Source organism: Hemitrygon akajei, chromosome 29 (assembly GCF_048418815.1).
Source record: "Hemitrygon akajei chromosome 29, sHemAka1.3, whole genome shotgun sequence".
Taxonomy (NCBI): domain Eukaryota; kingdom Metazoa; phylum Chordata; class Chondrichthyes; order Myliobatiformes; family Dasyatidae; genus Hemitrygon; species Hemitrygon akajei.
Window position 1 is genome coordinate 34,255,264 of NC_133152.1, and position 19,705 is coordinate 34,274,968.

Sequence of the window (19,705 nt, forward strand, 5' to 3'; positions counted from 1 at the left end):
TCCTCTCTGATGAAGAGGGCATTTCCTGGTGTAAGTCTATATTTAGGCATGGATCTTCCACACGTAATCCTCTGAAGTAACACACACAAAATGTTGGAGGAACTCAACAGGCCAGGCAGCATCGGCGGAAAAGAGAGAACAGAAGGCATATCGGGCTGAGACCCTTCGTCAGGACGGTGAAAAATAGATGAGAAGTCAGAGTAAGAAGGCGGGGGGTGGTAGGGGAGAAATAAGTACAAGGTGGTGGGTGATAGATGAAACCTAGAGGGGGAGAGGGGTGAAGTAAAAGAGGTGGGAAGTTGATTGATGAAAGAGGTAAAGGGTTGGAGAAGGGGTTATCTGACAGGAGAGGGTGGAAGGCCATGGAAGAAAGGAAGGGTGGGGGTGAGCACCAGAGGGAGGTGATGGGGCAGGTAAGGAGGTAAGGTGAGAAAGGGAGATGGGAATGGGGAATCAAGAGGGTGATGGCATGAAGTTCGAGAGATTGGTGTTCATGCCACCACCCTCTCGAACTTCTGGTAGTTGCCCACCCCTCTCCTTCACCATTCCCCATTCCCATTCCTTATTCTTAACTTACCTCCTTACCTGCCTATCACCTGCCTCCGGTGCTCCTTCCCCTTCCCTTTCTTCCACAGTCTTTTATCCTTTCTTATCAGATGCCCCCTCCTCCAGCCATTTATCTCTTTCACCAATCAACTTCCCAGCTCTTTACTTCACCCCTACCCCTCTCTAGGTTTCATCTATCACCTACCACCTTGTACTTATTCCTCCCCTGCCCTGCCCCCCCACCCCTCCTTCTTACTCTGATCCTAATGAAGGGTCTCAGTCAGAAAAGTCAGCTACTCTTTTCCATAGATGCTGCCTGGCCTGCTGAGTTCCTCCAGCATTTTGTGTCTGTTGCTTGGATTACCAGCATCTTCAGATTTTCTTGTGTTTGTCATCCTCTGAAGTGACCAAGATTAAACTTGAAGATGTTACAACAAATGCGTTTTAGTGGCAAGGTAACCAGGGTATTTATATTAGTTCAATACCCTCAGGCATCACCTGTCATTTGTTGAGATTGATGAAATCATTCAATTATTTTGTTACAGACTTAGAAAACTTGTGATCAACACATAGCCTCTGTAAAAGCATACTCTGTGAATTCTCAGATCTGTTGAATAGCAACATTGAAAATTCTGGATGACTTATCAAGACCGTGAGTGTAATCGTTGAAGAAACTTCATGTCGGATAAAATGATGATATTGTTTTAAATTGTAAGTCTTAGCTTTTCAATATACCGCACAATGCAAGGAGACAGAAGAGTTTTCTGGTTGTTTTAGGAATACCAAGAGAAACGTCTGCAAGTGTGTTCCAGATTAGAATTGAGTTTGTCAGTTAAATAACCTCTAGTACTTGATTACAATCTTTAACTTCCTCCTTTGTATTCAGAATTTTACCTCCAGAATGAAAACAGAATTAGACAATGGACTGCAGTCCATTTAGTGCATGCCGTCTGCATTTCCTCGCAATCAAATTTAATCAACACTTGATAAACTGACTGTGGTAATTTCATCATCATTAGTTCTCCAGTCTGGAATGCATCACAACTCAACAACATTCAGTGTCCTAGCTGTCAGCATCATGAGAGGCAGTTGGCAATTAGAGAGCCTAAATAGGAAGTGCCTCAGTGTCAGAAAGAGAAGTCTTTAACATCAAGAATTGATAGAAGAAGGTAATGAAATACATTTCAGAGCGTTTATGTTCATATTAAATTAACAATTATGGGCCAGAAGTGAGTGTTGTTGCTATTACTAAGGATAACTTACTTGGGAAGCTAAAAGGCCTGAAGGTAGATAAATCACTTGGACCAGATGGACTACACCCCAGGGTTCTGAAAAAGGCAGATGAAGAGATTGTGGAGGCATTCGTAATGATCTTTCAAGAATCACTAGATTCTGCAATGCTTCTGGAGGATTGGGACGTTGGAAATGTCATTCCAGTTCTTAAGAAGGGAGGGAGGCAGAAGAAAGGAAATTGTAGGCTAGTTAGCCTGTCTTAAGCAGTTGAGAAGATATTAATCTCCATTATTAAAGATGAGGTCTCAGGGTACTTTGAGGCACATGATAAAATAGGCCACAGTCAGCATGGCTTCCTTAAGGGGAAGTCTTGCCTGACCGATCTGTTGGAATTCTTTGAGGAAATAACAGGCGAGATAGACAAAGGGGAGTTAGGGGAGGTTGATTACTTGGATTTTCAGAAGGCCTTTGAGAAGGTGCTGCAATATGAGGCTGCTTTATAAGAGTCTATGTATTACAAGAAAGTTACTAGCATAGAGAGAAGAGTGTATGATTGGCAGAAACAAAGCGTGAGAATAAAGGGGTCTTTTCTGGTTGGCTGCCAGTGACCAGTGGTGTTCCACAGGGGTCTGTCAGCCTATGTGGGACTGCTTCGTTTCACATTGTATGTGAATGATGGCTTTCTGGCCAAGTTTGCAAACAATACAAAGATAAGTGCAAGTAGAGTTGAGGAAGCAGGGAATCTGCAGAGGACTAAGATTAGGAAAAGGGGCAAAGAAGTGGTAGATGGAAATATAGTGTAGGAAAGTGTATGGTCATGCATTTTGTTGGAAGGAATAAAGGAGAAGACTATGTTTTAAACAGGGAGAACATTCAAAAATCAGAGGTTGAAATGGACTCAGGAGTCCTTGTACGGAATTCCCTAAAGGTTAACTTGCTGGTTGAGTTTGTGGTAAGGAAGGCAACTACAATGTAAGCATTAATTTCAAGAAGATTAGAATATAAGAGCAAGGATGTAATGCTGAGGTTTTTATAAGGCATTGGTCAGACAGCACTTGGAGTCGTTTTGGGCCTTTATCTGAGATCAGATGTGCTGGCATTGAAGAGGGTCCAGAGAAGGTTCAGGAGAGTGAATCCAGGAATGAAAGATTTACTGTATGAGGAGTGTTTGATGGCTCTGGGCCTTTACTCACTGGAGTTTAGAAGAATGATGTTCGAGTCTCATTGAAACCTATTGAATATCGAATATAGAGTGGATCTTAGAAATCTACAGTGCATTACAGGCCCTTCAGCCCACAATGCTGTGCTGACCATGTAACCTACTCTAGAAATTGCCTAGAATTTCCCTAGTGCCTTTCCCTCTATTTCTCTAAGCTCCATGTACCTATCTAAGAGGCTCTTAAAAAGACCCTGTTGTATCTGCTTCCACCACAGCCGCTGGCAGTGCTTTCCATGCACCCACCACTCTGTGTGTGAAAAACCTACCCCTGACACCCCCTCGATATCTATTTCCAAGCACCTTAAAACTATGCCCCCTCATGTTAGCCATCAGGGGAGGATGTTTTCATTAATGGGGAGTCTAGGACCTGAGGGTACAGCCTCGGTCTAGAGGGCCATCCACTTAGAACAGAGATGAGGAGGAATTCCATTAGCCAGAGAGTAATGAATCAATGTAATTCATTGCCAGAGACAGCTGTGGAGGCCAGGTCATTGAGTATATTTAATGCAGAGGCTGAATGGGGTTGAGAGTGATAATAAGTCAGCCATGATGGAATGGCGGAGCAGACTCAATGTGTCTAAAGGCCTGATTATGCTCCTATATCTTATGGTGTTAGTAAAGTTCACCCAAGCTTTCTGTTGCATCTTGTTGTATTATCTCATCCACACAACTGGGATCTATCCAATCACAAAATGAGGAACAAAAATCCGATTTTTAATCTTCTCCTTGATGTCAATGAGGCCTCACCGTTGATGAGCATACAGAACTTTGGAACGTAGCTAGTGTCACCAGCTCAACTTTCAGATTTCCAATTTCCTGTCTAAACCAATTCTATGTCCATGTGTGCAGCCATAACCTAAGTCTAACGCTTTTGCCATTCATCACAAGAGAACAGCCCCAGTTCCATTGTTTCTGGACTACTAATCCATGTCATTCAACGTAAGAAGGTCATTCATAGTGTATCTGTGAACACCTTTGAAGAACACGGAAGAGATGGTTGAGGCAGAGATGAATAGTCTCCAATGAGTACTATAACTTTCCTTTTTATGATCCAACTTATGATGTACTTTTCCCTTCTCCCTGTCTTTGGGGCTCATGTAGTTTCTGCCACTGTCAATGTATGTGAAAGGAACCTCCCTTCCCTGTTTAATTGACCATCATTTGTAGTTGGCTTTGGCTGTTGCTTGTTGGGTCATTTGGCTCTGCCTACGATACGCTGATCTTCTGGTTGGCTTGCCAGCAGATGTGCCAGGTTTGCACCTCATTTTAATTCTTGCTCGATGGTATTCCCTGCAGATCCTTTTGGCCTGCCTTGATGAGTCTGATAGACCATTGGTTTGATGCGAATGGTCAGGCGAGAAATATGTAAAATCAGGAGATTCCTCTGCCGCTAACAATCCACAACACCAAGTCATAGATGCCCACTTCCTACTCCGTATGTGTGCAGTCCCTCTCTGGCGGCCCTGCCCTTCCAAACTCCAGCTGATTTAGTGGTGGTCTATTGAACGATTATTAATAATGGTCATTCCCATGATGATGAATGGCCTCTGCTTCTTACGCCTCTTCACTTGGGTTACATTCTATGCCTTTGCTAATCTTGCTGGCTCTTCCAAGTGTTGTTGAATGAAGAGGGAAAAAAACAATTCATTGGCTAGGGCAGGATGTTCTGAGGTAATCAAAATCTGCAAAGCAAACAGCATTATGAAGGACCCCACGCACCCCTCATACAAACTCTTCTCCCTCCTGCCATCTGGGAAGAGGCACAGAAGCATTTGGGCTCTCACGACCACACTATGTAACAGTTTCTTCTGCCAAGCTATCAGACTCCTCAATACCCAGATACTGGACACCAACTTACTGCCCTCTACTGTGCCTATTGTCTTGTTTATTATTTATTGTAATTCCTGCACTGCTTTGTGCACTTTATGCAGTCCTGGGTAGGTCTGTAGTCTAGTGGTTTTATTTCTGTAGTTCAGTGTAGTTTTTGTACTGTTTTATGTAGTACCATGGCCCTGAAAAACATCTCGTTTTTACTGTGTACTGTACCAGCCGTTATGGTCAAAATGACAATAAAAAGTGACTTGACCAGACTTGACATGAAGAGGTTTCCTTCCTTAAGTTTGACCCACAGCCATGAGAATTCATGGAGTCCTCACCACGGACATAAGAAACCAAAAGCTAACACTCTTTTACACTATTTTTTTTATGATCACTTTTGGTAGTTTATTTTGCCTGCACTATACTGCTGTCACTAAACAACAGATTTCACAACTACAGTCGGTGGCAATAAACCTAATTCTGAATATCTCTATACCAATGTGGCACTATCTCTATGAGGTCTATCCTGCTGATAGGACCAGACAGATCCAAGTATTAAAATGGAGTTTAGGATTTTATCTTTAAGGAGTGATTCTGCAAATGTGCTTATTTCAGTTTGCTGCTTGACCATCTGTGGTACAACTCTTCCAAATGCAAACAGAAGACTGCAGATGTTCAGATCTGGAGTAACCAACAACATGTTGGAGAAACACAGCAGGTGATGAGGTATCTCCCGAGATTAGACACAAGCCTCTTCTTACCTGCCTATCTTTTCCCCCGGCTCATCTCCTCCCCTTGCCTTTATGGTCTAATTTCCTCTCCTATCAGTTTCCCCCTCCTCCTGCCTTTTACCTTTCCCACCCACCTGGATTCCCTATCACCTTCCAGCTATCCTCCTTCCCTCTCCCCACCTTTATATTCTGGCATCTTTTCCCTTCCTTCTCAGTCCTGATGAAGTGTCTTGGCCCAAAATGTTCATTTCATTTGCAGCACTTGAAAACAATGAAACAGTGTATGCTTTCTTGCAGCAAAACTCAGATAACGTTCTAATATAGCAGGTCAGGCTGCTATCCTAGAGATGCTGCCTGGCCTGCTGCGTTCCACCAGCACTTTGTGTGTGTTGCTTGAATTTCCAGCATCTGCCGATTTCCTCGTGTTAACATTCTAATATAGGCTGACAAAACTGCAATAGCATTGATGCCACACAAGTGCTAGACACTGACCACCCCCAACAAGAAAGAATCTAACTACCTACCCTTTCCACTCAATGGAATAACCGTCTCCAAGTGCCCCACCCCCAAAATGACCAGTAACAATCCAGGTTTTGCCATCTTTTCGCAGTTACCACTCGGCAGCAGGTAGAGAAACCTGAAGTCCCACACACGCACACGCGAGGTTCAAGAGCGGCTACCTCCCTTCAGCCATTTAGTTTTTGAACCAACCAACAAAACCCCCAATCACTACAGTTCAGCAATTCTGGCACACATTGCATCAAAATGGATGCCGTTTTTATATGGTGCTGTGTGGCTGTGATGCTCCTGCAAGTTTTTCGCTACACCCCTGTACCTGATCGTTTGACTTAACTGGACCAAATAAACCCTGTCATTCCTAGTGCAGGTGTATCAGAGGTGAACACCTCATCTCCTTATTCCTCAAGCTTTTGATCATCAAGGCATAAGTCAGGAATATGATGGAGCACTCTCTGTTTAGCTGGACAAATACACGTTTGGCAGCATTCAAGAAGTTTGATACCATCCAGATCAAAGCTGTCTACTTAATTCTTATCTGACAGACCACTCTAAACATTCACTTTCTGTACAGTGGGTACTATCTACAAAATACAGTGAGTTTGCTCATCCAGGATACTCTTGTAGCACACCTCAAACCCACCCACAAAGAAGATCAAGAGCTGCAGACACATGAGAACACCACCACCTGCAGGTTTCCCTTCAAACCACACTCCATCCTGACTTAGAAACATCTTGCAATTTCTTCATTGTTGCTGGGACTAGTTTCTGGAACATATGTTCAAAGGAGTTGTTAGAGTGTCTCCACCAGAACAATTGCAGCAATTAAAGAAGTTGGCTATTGCCATCTTCTTACAAGCATTTGAAGAGGGACAATAAATACTGACCTTACCAGTGATGCCTTCATCCCATAACTGTACAACAGAAGAAAAATTATAAAGCAAAGCTGAAGACAGTAATCATCTCATCGCATTTAGATGTGCAAAAACCACAAGTATACACTGTTTAATAAGATCAAGCCTTGTAATCAATCCCATATGGCTGTTATCCTGCACAGACTTCTGAAGCATCAACTAAATCAACAGACAGATTAGGTAACAATTGCCAGCCCTTCATTAAGGATATTATTGCATGTATTGGAGCACCTGTATTCACTCTCTTCAGTGGAGTAAGTCCATAATTAACGGAATGTAACAGATGGATTTACTGTTTATTTTTTTTAAAGTGATTTTTAAAGCTGCAACCTCATTTTGAGGTTTTATCTTGTAGGCTGTGCTGTTGTCTGGTTTTCTTTAACTATATGCTTTACTTGTAGAATTTGTTCAGTCGTTTTGTGTTTCCTGAAGGGAAATTTCTGCCCTTGGAGAAAATACTCCCACCACAAATTGAATCAGAATCAGGTTTAATATCGCTGGCATATGTCGTGAAATTTTTTGACATTGTGGCAGCAGTACAATGCAGTACATAATAATAGTAAAGAAACCTGAATTACAGTAAGTTTATATATGTATTAAATAGTTAAATTAAATTAGTAGTGCAAAAGTAGAAATAAAAAAGTAGTGAGGTAGTGTTCATGTGTTCAATGTCCATTCAGAAAATGGATGGCAGAGGGGAAGATGTTCCCAAATTGTTGAGTGTGTGCCTTCACATTTCTGTACCTTCTTCCTGATGGAGCATTGAGGACAAGGCATGACCTGAGAATCAATTAGCCTCCACAAATCAGAGCAATTATGCAGACGGGGGCAAAATCTGTCAACATTCTAAGTGCCAAAATTTTAAAGTTGAAGGAGCAGAGACAGCACCTTTGACAACCTAGAACACCTTTTGAACAGCACAGAAGAAACATTTTAAGTTATAATGCCCAATTCCATGGTGTTTTTTTTAAACTTTCAGACTGACATCAGCTGAACTTAACCAAATATGAGCCTTCTAGGTTTCAATAATGTTCTAAGTGAACTATAATTTTTCTAGCGGGGTATTAAAAAATCTTAGGATCCAGACAATTGAAGTATTGGAGTGAATGTACTCAAAAATGGTCATCAAATTGTAAATGGAAGAGTGCATTGTTTGCAGAGATTTACAGGAAAATAAATTGAATTTCTCCAAAAACTGATCACAGCGATAGTGTATAATGGTTTAGAATTAATTGAGCATTGATTATCCAGAGCGACCCGTGTCATCTCCTCAAATGTTTAATTTTGAGTGTATTTTCTTGCTTCCTAATGCTTCGGAAGTGTTGCCTTTCAAGTCTAAGATAATTTTACTTAGAAGACTTACCCCAAGCATGAAAATAAAGTAACTAATGGGTCTCATAAATCCCAGGCTTAGCATGTTAATATGTGAATTTAGTTTTTACAACACTAATCTATAAAGATTCATATAGAACTTTCCATTTCAAGATAGAGGAATACAATTTGTTGACGCTGTCAACCTCCAATTGTAGCAAACAAATAAAGGTGCTTTTTCTACTCAAGTGTTGACAGCCTGACATATGGAGTATAAATGTCATATAAAAAAACCTGACAGTTAACATCTATATTAGGTTATATGTCATCTTGCAAGAAGCTAAACCTTAACATTGCCACCTCGTGTGCACACAGCCTCTAAGCTCTGACGACTTAAGTAAGTTTACTGGTTCCTGTAAAAGAAACTTCATCTCAGGTGCACAACACCTTTGCCAATTTTGTCTTCCTAGTGACTTTATATGGAGACTTGCAAACGTGATGATGGACATCTGTCAATTCCAGATACCTGCGTGACCAAAAACAAAAGGTCTTGCAGCCAAATTTCAATAAAAATCCCATATTTATTCTAATTCCCTTTTCCTATATACTATTTTGAGTTTTTTATTTATTCTTTGGTCCCATATTTTCTCCTTTTGTTTCTCTCTCTCTCTCACCCCCTCTCTCTTGCTCTCTCACTCTCTCAATCTCTCTCTCACTCACACTCTATCTTTTCTCTGACGTTGCTCCTCCCGCAATCATCATGTTTCCTTCTGCTTCTCAAGTGTTTCCTTCCATCTTTCATTTGCATTGCCCTTCTCCCAACGTCCTGTCTCTTTGTGTACATCATGTCTCCACACATTTGTTGTGTACCGACTGTTGGAAAATGAGGCGGACAGTTAGCATCAATCAGTTCAGACAGCATTTTCATTTTAGACTTCTTCGCCAAATTTTCAGCAACAAAATACCAAGAAATACCCAAATCAAATCACTTGATTTATTCATGCAATGTCCTAGTTAATATACAAGGATTAGCCAATTAAATCAGTAGCTTGAAAGTGATTTGGTGTGGTTGGGAGAGGATGGTGAGGGGAAAGAGGTTTTGCAAATCATTCATAGGTCAAAGGCACCAAAATCATCCTAGAAATTGCAAATCAATATTTCAATCTAGCTCTAATTATAAAATTTGAAGCACCTCCATACATTTTGATTTTCAGTTCAAAATCTATGTTTACTTCCAAGAGCCGTAATCACAATAGGTAATAAATATAGATCGTAGAACAGTACAGCACAGCATAGACCTTTTGGCCTACAATATTGTGCTGACTTTTTAACCTACTGTAAGATGAATCTAGTACTTCCCATTCATATAGCCCTCCACTTTTCTTGCATCTAAGAGTTTAAATGTCTCTAATGTATCTGCCTCGCTGGCAGGGTATTCCATATACACACCACTCTCTGTGTGAAAAAAAACTTTTCTCTGACATCCGCTTTATACTTTCTTCCAAATGCCTTAACATTAGCATCTTTTATTCGCCATTTACGTCGTTGTCGTCGTCCGAACCCTTAGTACCTAGGTGGCACATGGGGCCTCCACAAGGGTCTTCCATTTCTGCCGGTCTTTCGCTATGCTGCTCGCCGTTAACCAGTTCATGCCTACTTCTTTCAGTTCTGCTTCCACAGCATTTCACTTACACCCTGGAAAAAGACTCCGGTTATCCACTCAAATATGCAGCAAAACTTAATTTTCTGCTTAATATTTGCCTAACCCTTTGTAAGGAAATTTGCTCTTGGATATAAATTTGTACTGCCACTTAGCATAATTACCCGTTAATTTACTTTGCTGAGAAGAAGACACAAAGGTTATGTTCTTCAGGCAAGATATTCTAGTGCAGAGTGGACAGCTGGTTGCTAATGTGATCAGAGTATCCTGTGTTTCATATAATCTCTTTTGGGGCAATACTGAGAGCGTTTGCAGAGAGATTAAGCAATATCAATCCCCTCTTGATGGTTTATTGGAAGATTCCCTATGAAATAGCATGGCGTATAGTAAACAGTATTCAGTATGCACAGGAAAGAAAGAAAGCTTGCATCTTTTAACTGCCAGGAGATACCCTGCTTCTGCACTATCATTTACATTTATCCTTGTTGGGGATGCCCATGGGAAAATAAATCTCAGGGTTGTATGTGGTGAAATATAAGTACTATGATAATAAAATTTACTTTGAACTTTGAATCAAGATGGAATGGGCTTCTTACAACAGGCATATGGGAAATCATTGCTACAATCTTCGAGATGTTCACTGACTCCACATTGCTGGAGAGAATTTTACTATGGTCTTCAATTTATTTGATGGACTATTCAGTAAAAATATGAAGGGACTAAAGGTAAGACGTAGCAGCAAAATTAGGCCTTTTGGCCGACCAAGTCTGCTCCACTAATCATTCAACATCTATAAATGTACATAAATTATTCCATTTTAGTCACATTTTGCAGATACAGCAAAGCTGTAGAAATACTTTAAAAATTCTTTCATTGTCAAGTATTTTAACAACAAACCAGTTCTTTACATTTGACAAAGAGCTCATTAATTTTAATCATACTATTTACTGACTAGTGTTGGAAGCAAGCAGCTTGTATGAACGTAATCAGTAGCGTATGGTCACTGATGAAATCAATTAACATTGTACTCTTACTGATAGAGGACAAAATTCTATATTATTTTTGTTACCATTGAATTACCATCTGATCTTTTACTTATCACTTTTTTTTTGTTTTTGCCTTCCACCTCGCCGCAGCCCAGACTTTCTTAAAACCTGTGACATTTCAAACTTCACCCAGTTTAGATGAAAGGTAGCAACTTGAAATACAAATTGGTTCTTCACAAATGCTGCTTGACTTTGCCAAGTTTCATGTTTTATGCTCTTTCTTACATATGTTAGTATCACATGGCCATTTCTGAAGATAAAGAATGTATGGTCTCCGATGAAGGTTTTAATAGTAAGTAAACGATTGATAAGGATTTGCTGTGGAAATCAGTATTTTATGGTGATTGTGAAGGAGATCAACATTACATGATCACCAGTAATGGAGGTCATCAATGAGTGGTCACTTTTGCAGTGGCCAATATTGAAAGGTCATTGGTGCAACAGTATTGTATGGTCATTGTGGAAAAGATTATCTCAGTGTCACTGTCAATGAAATCAGAATTGTATCCTCATTGTTCATGACCAGACTAAGTTGTATGATCACCATTAAGCATGGTCAACCTTGAGTGGTCAGTGTTAAAAACCCTCATGCTACTGTTAAGAGAAGGATCACTGATGAAATCACTGTTATAATTTACTTTTGTGTTAAGTATTGTATGTGAATATCAGCCATACATGGTTATTGCTGAGAGATGATTATAATTGTCATAATTAATAAATATTAGCATTACACAGTCAATTTGGGATCAATGTCGTATGGTCAATGCCAAAGGGATCATTGAAAGGTCATTATTAAGATCATTATTGCATTAATATCAGTATTATATACAGTAATGTATGCAAGAGGAGAATTGCCATGTAAATCACAGTTGAGAGATTAGCATTTCAAGGTCACTGTTGAGATTAGTAACTACATTGTGATCTGTTTCTATGATCACTTTAAATGAAGATCAATATTAACTGACCATTCTTAAGGAAATTGCATTGAATGGTGACTGAAAGAGGTTATCATTATACATTCACAATGAGCACTGTATCATCACTCATGAAGAGGAGCAATATATTATGGTCAGTATCAGTATATTTTTGGTAACTTTTCGCCTTATCCAACTTCGCAGGAGTTTAATTGAATCAATAATCCAAGTAGAATATTCAACCAACAGCCAACATTAGTATTATGATGTAAACTGCTGCATTTGCTCTGGATAATTCTGCTTTCTAGCAGGTCCTCCACAGTTTTCCTGGACAAAATCTGGATATGGATCAGAACTGGAATCTGTATATCATAGCTCAACATTCATGAGTAGACATGTATCTGTCAGAGCTGTTTCAAAATATTCTTTAGGTTATTTGTCTCCAGAGCAGAGTGGAATTGCCGTCATATTCTCCTCTGCATTGTTCCTGGAATCTGTATCCCCTTCAATAGAACAAAAATTGAGTTGAAATAGTATTGCACATTAAAAGCTCAGCATGTTGCACATAGATTGCAAGAATGCAAATCTTAACCACAATTACAAAAAAGCTGAGAAACTGAGCTTTATTTCTCAATGGAAAGGAATCAACCAAAGGCCATGTGATTCACAGTTAGATGAAGGTCTTGTGTTACAACTTTAAACAGTCGAAGAGTTGGTATTAGACCAGTAGTGCCAATCGACTGAAGACGGGATAAGTATAGGGCAACACTACTAAGTGAAGTGGAACACACCATCCTTAGTAACACAACATGAACAAATACCTGGTAAGGGTTTTACGTGTTTTATATATGATTTAATCCTCTGGCTATTTCCTATTTCTCCATAACTATTTTAATTACTTATTGATATCCAGTTTTTGTATCTTTCCCACCCTCACACAGACATTCCCAACCTGGGGTCCACAGACCCACTGGTTAATGGTAAGGGTCCGTGGCATAAAAAAGGATGGGAACCCCTGCTCCAGGAGATCCACAAGTTGTTGACCTTTGTATTATTGCAGATGGCAGATTGAATTAAAAAATCCTGTGTGCCACATTTTTAAAACTGTCCACAAATGTGCCACATTGAAAAACAATCTAAGGTTATTTGTTCAGCACCAGACAGTATAACGGTGCATAATGTATAAAGGTGAGCTCAATTCACCAGGAGTTAGCATTGTGCCGAATGAAATGTTTATCTGAATTGTAAATTGAGGGAGTGGATTCTGCAAAGGATTTGAATACCACTCGGTTATGAATCAGAGATTAATTACCAGATGAGGGAAGGAGCAAAAGGAAAATAGAGAGAATTGAGAAATTCTGGTAAAATGTGCCGAGGCTGCAGATTTGCAGTTTCGTAAGACAATAGACTAATTCACGGAATGCTATCATTTTAGATCTCATTTTGCAGAATTCTGTTGATCATATTTACATTATAAATATTGCTTCATTACATCAAAAAAATCTCAAGATGATTAATTTCTTTGACTTACATTTGGAGTACCAGTCATGTTGTTACATAGCTAAAGCCAATGTACAGTATATTTACTCTCATTTCTAATTTGCCGTAGTATGGAGATTTATTTTCCTAGATCTCATCAGTATCTCAGTCATGACAACTTCCAACCCTATTCCTTAAAGGTGTATATTTTTCAAAACAGCAAAATAATCTCATTATTCCAAAATGTAAAAGGATTAACGTTCTATCCGTTGTCCTTCTGCAGAGAAATTGCATTTTGTATTTGTTTTAAAAAGTTGATATTTGCATCAACTATAAAAGTTTGTAGTCAGTTTTAAAACTGACTGATAATGCAACAATGTGTATAACCAAACTGTTTTCTTTCTTACCTATTGCCAATGAAACATAAAGTGCTTAATCATCACTTTAAAAACTCTGAGCTTTGCCAATAACTATTTAATGTTAAACATTTTTTAAAATGTCTGTTTTCAGGGTGTCACAAGTATTCTAGCAGGTCTTCATTCTAGTTAGATTGGACTCCTGATGGTGCCTCAGTGAACATCTTTGACAGAACTTAATAACTTCTTCCAAAAAAGCAATAAAATTTAAGACCATAGGATATAGGAGCAGTATTAGACCACTTGGACTATCGAGCCCGCTCTGCCATTTCATCATGGCTGATCCAATTTTCCTCTCAGCCCCAGTCTCCTTCCTTCTCCCCGTATCCCTTCACGCCCTGACCAATCAAGAGTCTATCAACCTCTGCGTTAAATATACATAAAGACTTGGCCTCCACAGTTGCCTGCGGGAAAGAATTCCACAGATTCACCACTCTCTGGCTAAAGAAATTCCTCCTCATCATCGTTCTAAAAGGACGCCCCTCTGTTTATATTTCATAGAGATATTTCTATATGAAATATTTATGCCATGTTTCTAACAAATTTTATTTAAATGGGATTACTAAAGGAAGTTTGATGGAAAATAGGGAGAAACTCCACTAAAACTATGGGTTGATTATCAGAAGAATATATTTAAAAGCAATTAGTGAAAGCATCAGCGAGGAGATGTACAGAGTGGTTGCCCAATTTGATGTGGTCTTTCATTGATTCTGCTATGGTTAGTATTCTACAGAGTTATTGAGTATGCCCACAAGAAAATGAATCTCGGGGTTGCATATGGTGACATATATGTACAGTGATTATATATTTACTTTGAACTTAGAATTTTGAAGTGAGTTGTTATGATCTGGAGCAAACTGCCTTGAAAGATAGTTGAAGTAATGTTAACTTCAAGAGGAATTTGAATAAATATTCACAAAGGAAAATATTGCTGGATAAAGGGAAGAATAATAAATTGAGATTAATTTTCACTGTATGAAACATTAAGTTAAAGTGAGCATTCTTTTGAAGGAAAAGGAGAGGTAAAATATCTATAAATTTTGCCAGGATCTTTAGTGAATCTATTAAAGGATGCTATCTTCTGAATTGTAAGAAAGCAGATTCTATTCAGGGACACAGTCTTCCCCTTGTCAGTGCAAATGTCGCAGGCTGTTCAGGTAGCTGAAGCTGTACTAGAGCTGTGTTCTGTCCACACTCTTGTACAGATCGGAGAATGACCTTAGCTGTCGTCATTCCACACCATGAGCCTCCGGATTCGCTGGCTAAGCAAGATCTCCAGCCACGCCCTACTCCTTCAGTGCCACCAAGAGGACATGGCCACGATCATCATGAGGAAATGTCGGAGCTGCATTGGATGCATGATGAGAAGCGAGGCCAACTCCATCATCAAGACAGCATTTCATTGGACCCCTGAAGGGCGGAGGAATCACGGGAGACCAAAGACTACTTAGTACTGCACGATATAGGCAGAAATGACCAAACCTGGGGAACAATAGAGAAGATTGCACAGGACAGACAGAGATGGAGGACCTTCATTGCTGTCCACAACACCAGTGGGATAACAGGCATTTTATGATGACGATGATGATGATGGATGTTCAGGTAGCTGGTTACATACTTGTGTCTGAAAAGTTGTAGGTGTGTAGTTTATCACAACTCTATGTTTAGAGAGGTGCAGCATCAGTAACGCCATGAGGCATTGAACCACAGCCTGATGTATCAGTTATTTAAAAGACGCTGAGCCTAGGTAAGGAGCACAGAAATTCTTCAGGTATCCACACCAGTATCTGTCTCTGAGTGCATACACCTACAAACAAGTTCTGTGAACTTTAATCTGTTAAAGTCTGTAGGGTCTTGTGACAAATTTGATGATGACATTACAGAAATGATTTAAAAAGTAATTTCTCAGTTAAAAAATGATTGGGATACCCTTAGGTTGTCAGTAAAAACAGATTATTCTGAGCAACACACACAAAATTCTGGAGGAACTCGGCAGGTCAGGCAGCAGCTATGGAAAGGAATAACCATTCGAGTTTAGGGCTGAAACCTTTCGTCAGGACTGAGAAGGCAGGGCGAAGACACCAGAATAAAAAAGGCGGGAGGAGGGGGAAGGAGGCTAGCTGGAAGGTGATAGGTGAAGCCCAGGTTGGGTGGGGGGGGGGGGCGGAGAGGTGGAGAAAGTCAAGAGCTGGAGAAGGAAGAACCTAACAGGAGGAGTGTAGATCATAGGAGAAAGAGAAGGAGGAGGGGACACGAGGGAAGTGACAGGCAGGTGAGAAGAGGTAAAAGGTCAGAGTGGGGAATAGAGGAAAGGGAGGAGGTGAATTCTTTTACTGGAAGGAGAAGTCGATATAAGTGCCATGATTCTTCCTGGATCTTCCTCATTGCACTGTTTCTGATCCCATATTTGAGTGAAATAACAGGATTGTCTCTTTTTGACGGGAAAGTTACATTCTTTATAACAGAAATCTTTAATTAAGGCAACGCTGAGGCATTTAGACTTTAATCCACGAGAAAGTGCTTCAGTGGAGTTCTGAAACGTCAATGCAGATTTTCTAGTTCATCTGGATCTTCCCACAAAAATGAAACCGCACGAGGCATGGAAGATGTAGTTGAAGAGAACTATCTGATGAGATATCTTCACAAAGGCTCAGAAGACTGATTTTAAAGGAACAACTAGCATTGGCATCTTTTATATCTGTGACAATGGAGGGGAGGCTGGTTTCTGTGATTTGCTGAGCTGCGTCTACAATTCAATGCACTTTCTTGCAGTCGCTGGCAGAGCAGTTCCATCCAGAAAGGATATCTTTGATAAAACTTGGTAAAAGTTAACGGAGACATGCTAAATTTCTTCAGCTTCCTGAGGTGCCGGTGAGCTTTCTTAGCTGTGGCTAGACCAGGACAAACTATTGGTGATGCTGCATCGCACCTTTTTGGCATCATTGCAAATTCAATGCGGTGCATGGCAAAGGTACACAGAAAGCACCAGGTTTTAGATAAAATTCATTCACGTAAAAAAATCAGCGTTATGCAAATAAATCTCTCGCCTTCATCTTCCTTCATGGTCTGCTGAAGCAGGAGCCTAAAATTACACTAAGGAGCTGAAGTGAGAATTTCTCATTCAGAGGCAAGAGGGCCAGCCACTGAGTTAAGGATGACCCTGAACTGTAAAAGAACTGGGAGGAGGTCAGCTGTTTACTTTCTTGACCAAATACCGCCCTGCCAGAGAGGTGGAATAGGCAAAGAAAGGGAAATTCTTCAGAAATGAAGAGAGAAACGTTTTAGCTTTGAAGTTATGTGAGCTCCAGTTACGCGGGGCAAGAGCTAATTGTTAACATGAATAAGCTGACAATGGACTACATTAGCATTTTGAAATGCAAACTATGTTCAGTTTAGAAACTGTATTGTAGCTAATAGCATCTATTTATTTAGAAAATTCCCGTCTAATAAATCACCAGTCCAAAGAGTTCCTAGAAAAAAGCAGATCATAATATTGACTTTTGAGCATAAACTGTATCATTGGTTCCCTATCAGTTAGAACATTTCTAAACTCAATGTCAGTCTGATGTTCTTTGGAGGTGAGTGGACTAGTCCACTTTTCTTTCTTCCAGCCCACTTCAGATGTCCGCCAACCAGTAAGTTGTGAGGCAACTATTTCTTGGAAACAATTTGTAGGTAGGTTGTTTTATTTTTTTTAAAAAGAGCGCTCCACTATAAATCATTCTGATTTTATTTGCTAAGTGAGGAGCTGGAAATTTTTGAACTCCCCAGTGCAGGGAGTCAATGTTTAGAGTCGATGACTAATCACTTTGTGCACAGTTGGGAATTCCAGACCTTAAACTAGATTATAGCAATAATTTGCCAGATTGGTTTCAGATGAAGAAATCCACAGTTACTGATGAAGGAAGTATTATTTTTCTTTTCTAGTTGGTCACCCTAAAACAGACCCACTCACTCCATGACCATTGCTGTTTTAGCATGACTGGTCTGGAAACATGTTGGATACATAGGAGGAGACTAACCCTTATATTGTATCTTTGTCTCGTGGCCCTCCTTCCTTCTCCCTTTCAAAGTTTCAGTCCTTTGGCAGGTTGCCTTTGAACAGCTTGGCTGAGAAACTCAGCAGCCAAATTATAACATCTAGCAAGCCCAGGAGGTGCTTAAACTGGGCGGTATTCAGATGCAGAATTAGAATCATTTTGGATTGAAAACAGACCACTATTAGAGAAAAGCAATTTTTTAAATGGTTTGAGTGTGATAAGAACAAAAGGAGCATTCTTGGATTTTAGTGTTTCATTAAAAGTACCTAAATGAGTATTTTTTAAAAATTATTTTTCATTATTGATGATAAATATAGCAGACTAGCTCCGCATTTCCCTATGGTACAGAGAATGAAGTGGCTGAAGAAATTGTTTTGGTGAAAACAGAAATTGTCAGAACTTTGCAGATGGGCTAGGTAAAAGGAAGGAATGTGCATTAGTGTTTTATATTTAATAAGTCTACTTACAGCCTTCTGAAACCCTGAGGGTTATGAAATGTTGGCTTCAAGGTGAATATATGTAAGCAGATGGAAACCTTTATGGAAAAAAATTCCTTTACTAATTAAGGTATTCATATTCCAAAGAAGAGGAGTTCTGTTCACAATAGATTCTGCTATATAGTGTTTCATCAGTTGAAGCTGAATGTGAAAATTTAACCCTATGGACTGACTGTGCCAAGCTATCTGCTTAGAGCATATAAAAGCATCTTACTTAGAATTAGCTATGAATATTCAGGCAAGGAAGCAGAAAGTTTTGATCTCTGGTTTGGTCCATGCCTTAGCTACAAGTTGAATAAGAGTGCTGGATCTTATCAGGTTGTTCAGAATTTCCTGAAACATTCAGAAGTTGTATGGGGCTTGCAGGATAGATGCGGGGATGCTTTCACTGGAAGTGACGTTGTCACAGACGGCTGTGGAAGCCAAGTCATTGAGTATCTTTAAAGCAGAGATTGATAGGCTCTTGATTAGTAAAGGTGCCAAATGTTACAAGAAGAAGGCAGGAGAATGGGGTTCAGAGGGATAATAAATCAATCATGTTTAAATGGCAAAGCAAACTCGATGGACCAAATGACCTAATTCTGCTCCTATGTCTTATGGTTTTATATAGAAACATTTGCTTCTAAATCTTATGCTTTAAGAAAACCTACTTAGACAGCTAGCACCCAAGGAACCCCACAGGAGGTGAGAAAAGACAAATAGCAAGTGAAAGCATGGTGCTTTAGAATAGCAAAAACACTTGTTATTGAGCTAAAGCTTGTGGCAATGGTGTGAAAACTTGAAAAAAAATCTTTTAATTAGGTAGGGTAAGTTTTTCTCTTCAATCGTGTCTGCTGTGGACTTGCAGATTAGGCCTTGCTTGGAGACTAGAACCCCAGAATATAAAGGTGTCACAAATTACAATGGGACAATGAAACTGGAGCGAGATCCAATAAAAATTGGCTGACGTTTAATGACCTTTAATTCTGTAACTTAAGTTATCATTTAACAAATTATCTTCCATGGAAACTCCCTGTTCTTATTTGTTGTACCAAAGGGAGAAAACATCTTTAATTATATGAAGCAGCACACACAAAATGCTGGAGGAACTTAGCAGGTCAGGCAGCATCAATGGAAATAAATAAACAGTTGATGTTTCGGGTCATGACCCTTCTTCTGATATTATTGATATCAATTTTGTTAAAGTTTGAGTTTACAGATTACAGAGTTACAACAAAAATGGAATATATTGAAGTCACATAGCAGATCCATCGTTTGGTGTAGATAATGAAGACGCCTTAATAAGTTGTGTGGCAACTCTGCATCTCACTTGCTTCTTTGGGGTCTACACCCAAAAGATTAATATGTACAGTCCTATGGGACCCT

General features: G+C 39.7%; 1 protein-coding gene across 10 annotated transcripts in view; it reads left to right on the forward strand.

The window, feature by feature from the left end:
* The window catches only part of prdm16 (PR domain containing 16), a 716,934-nt gene that overhangs the window by 561,047 nt on the left and 136,182 nt on the right, over positions 1–19,705 (forward strand). The window lies entirely within an intron of this gene.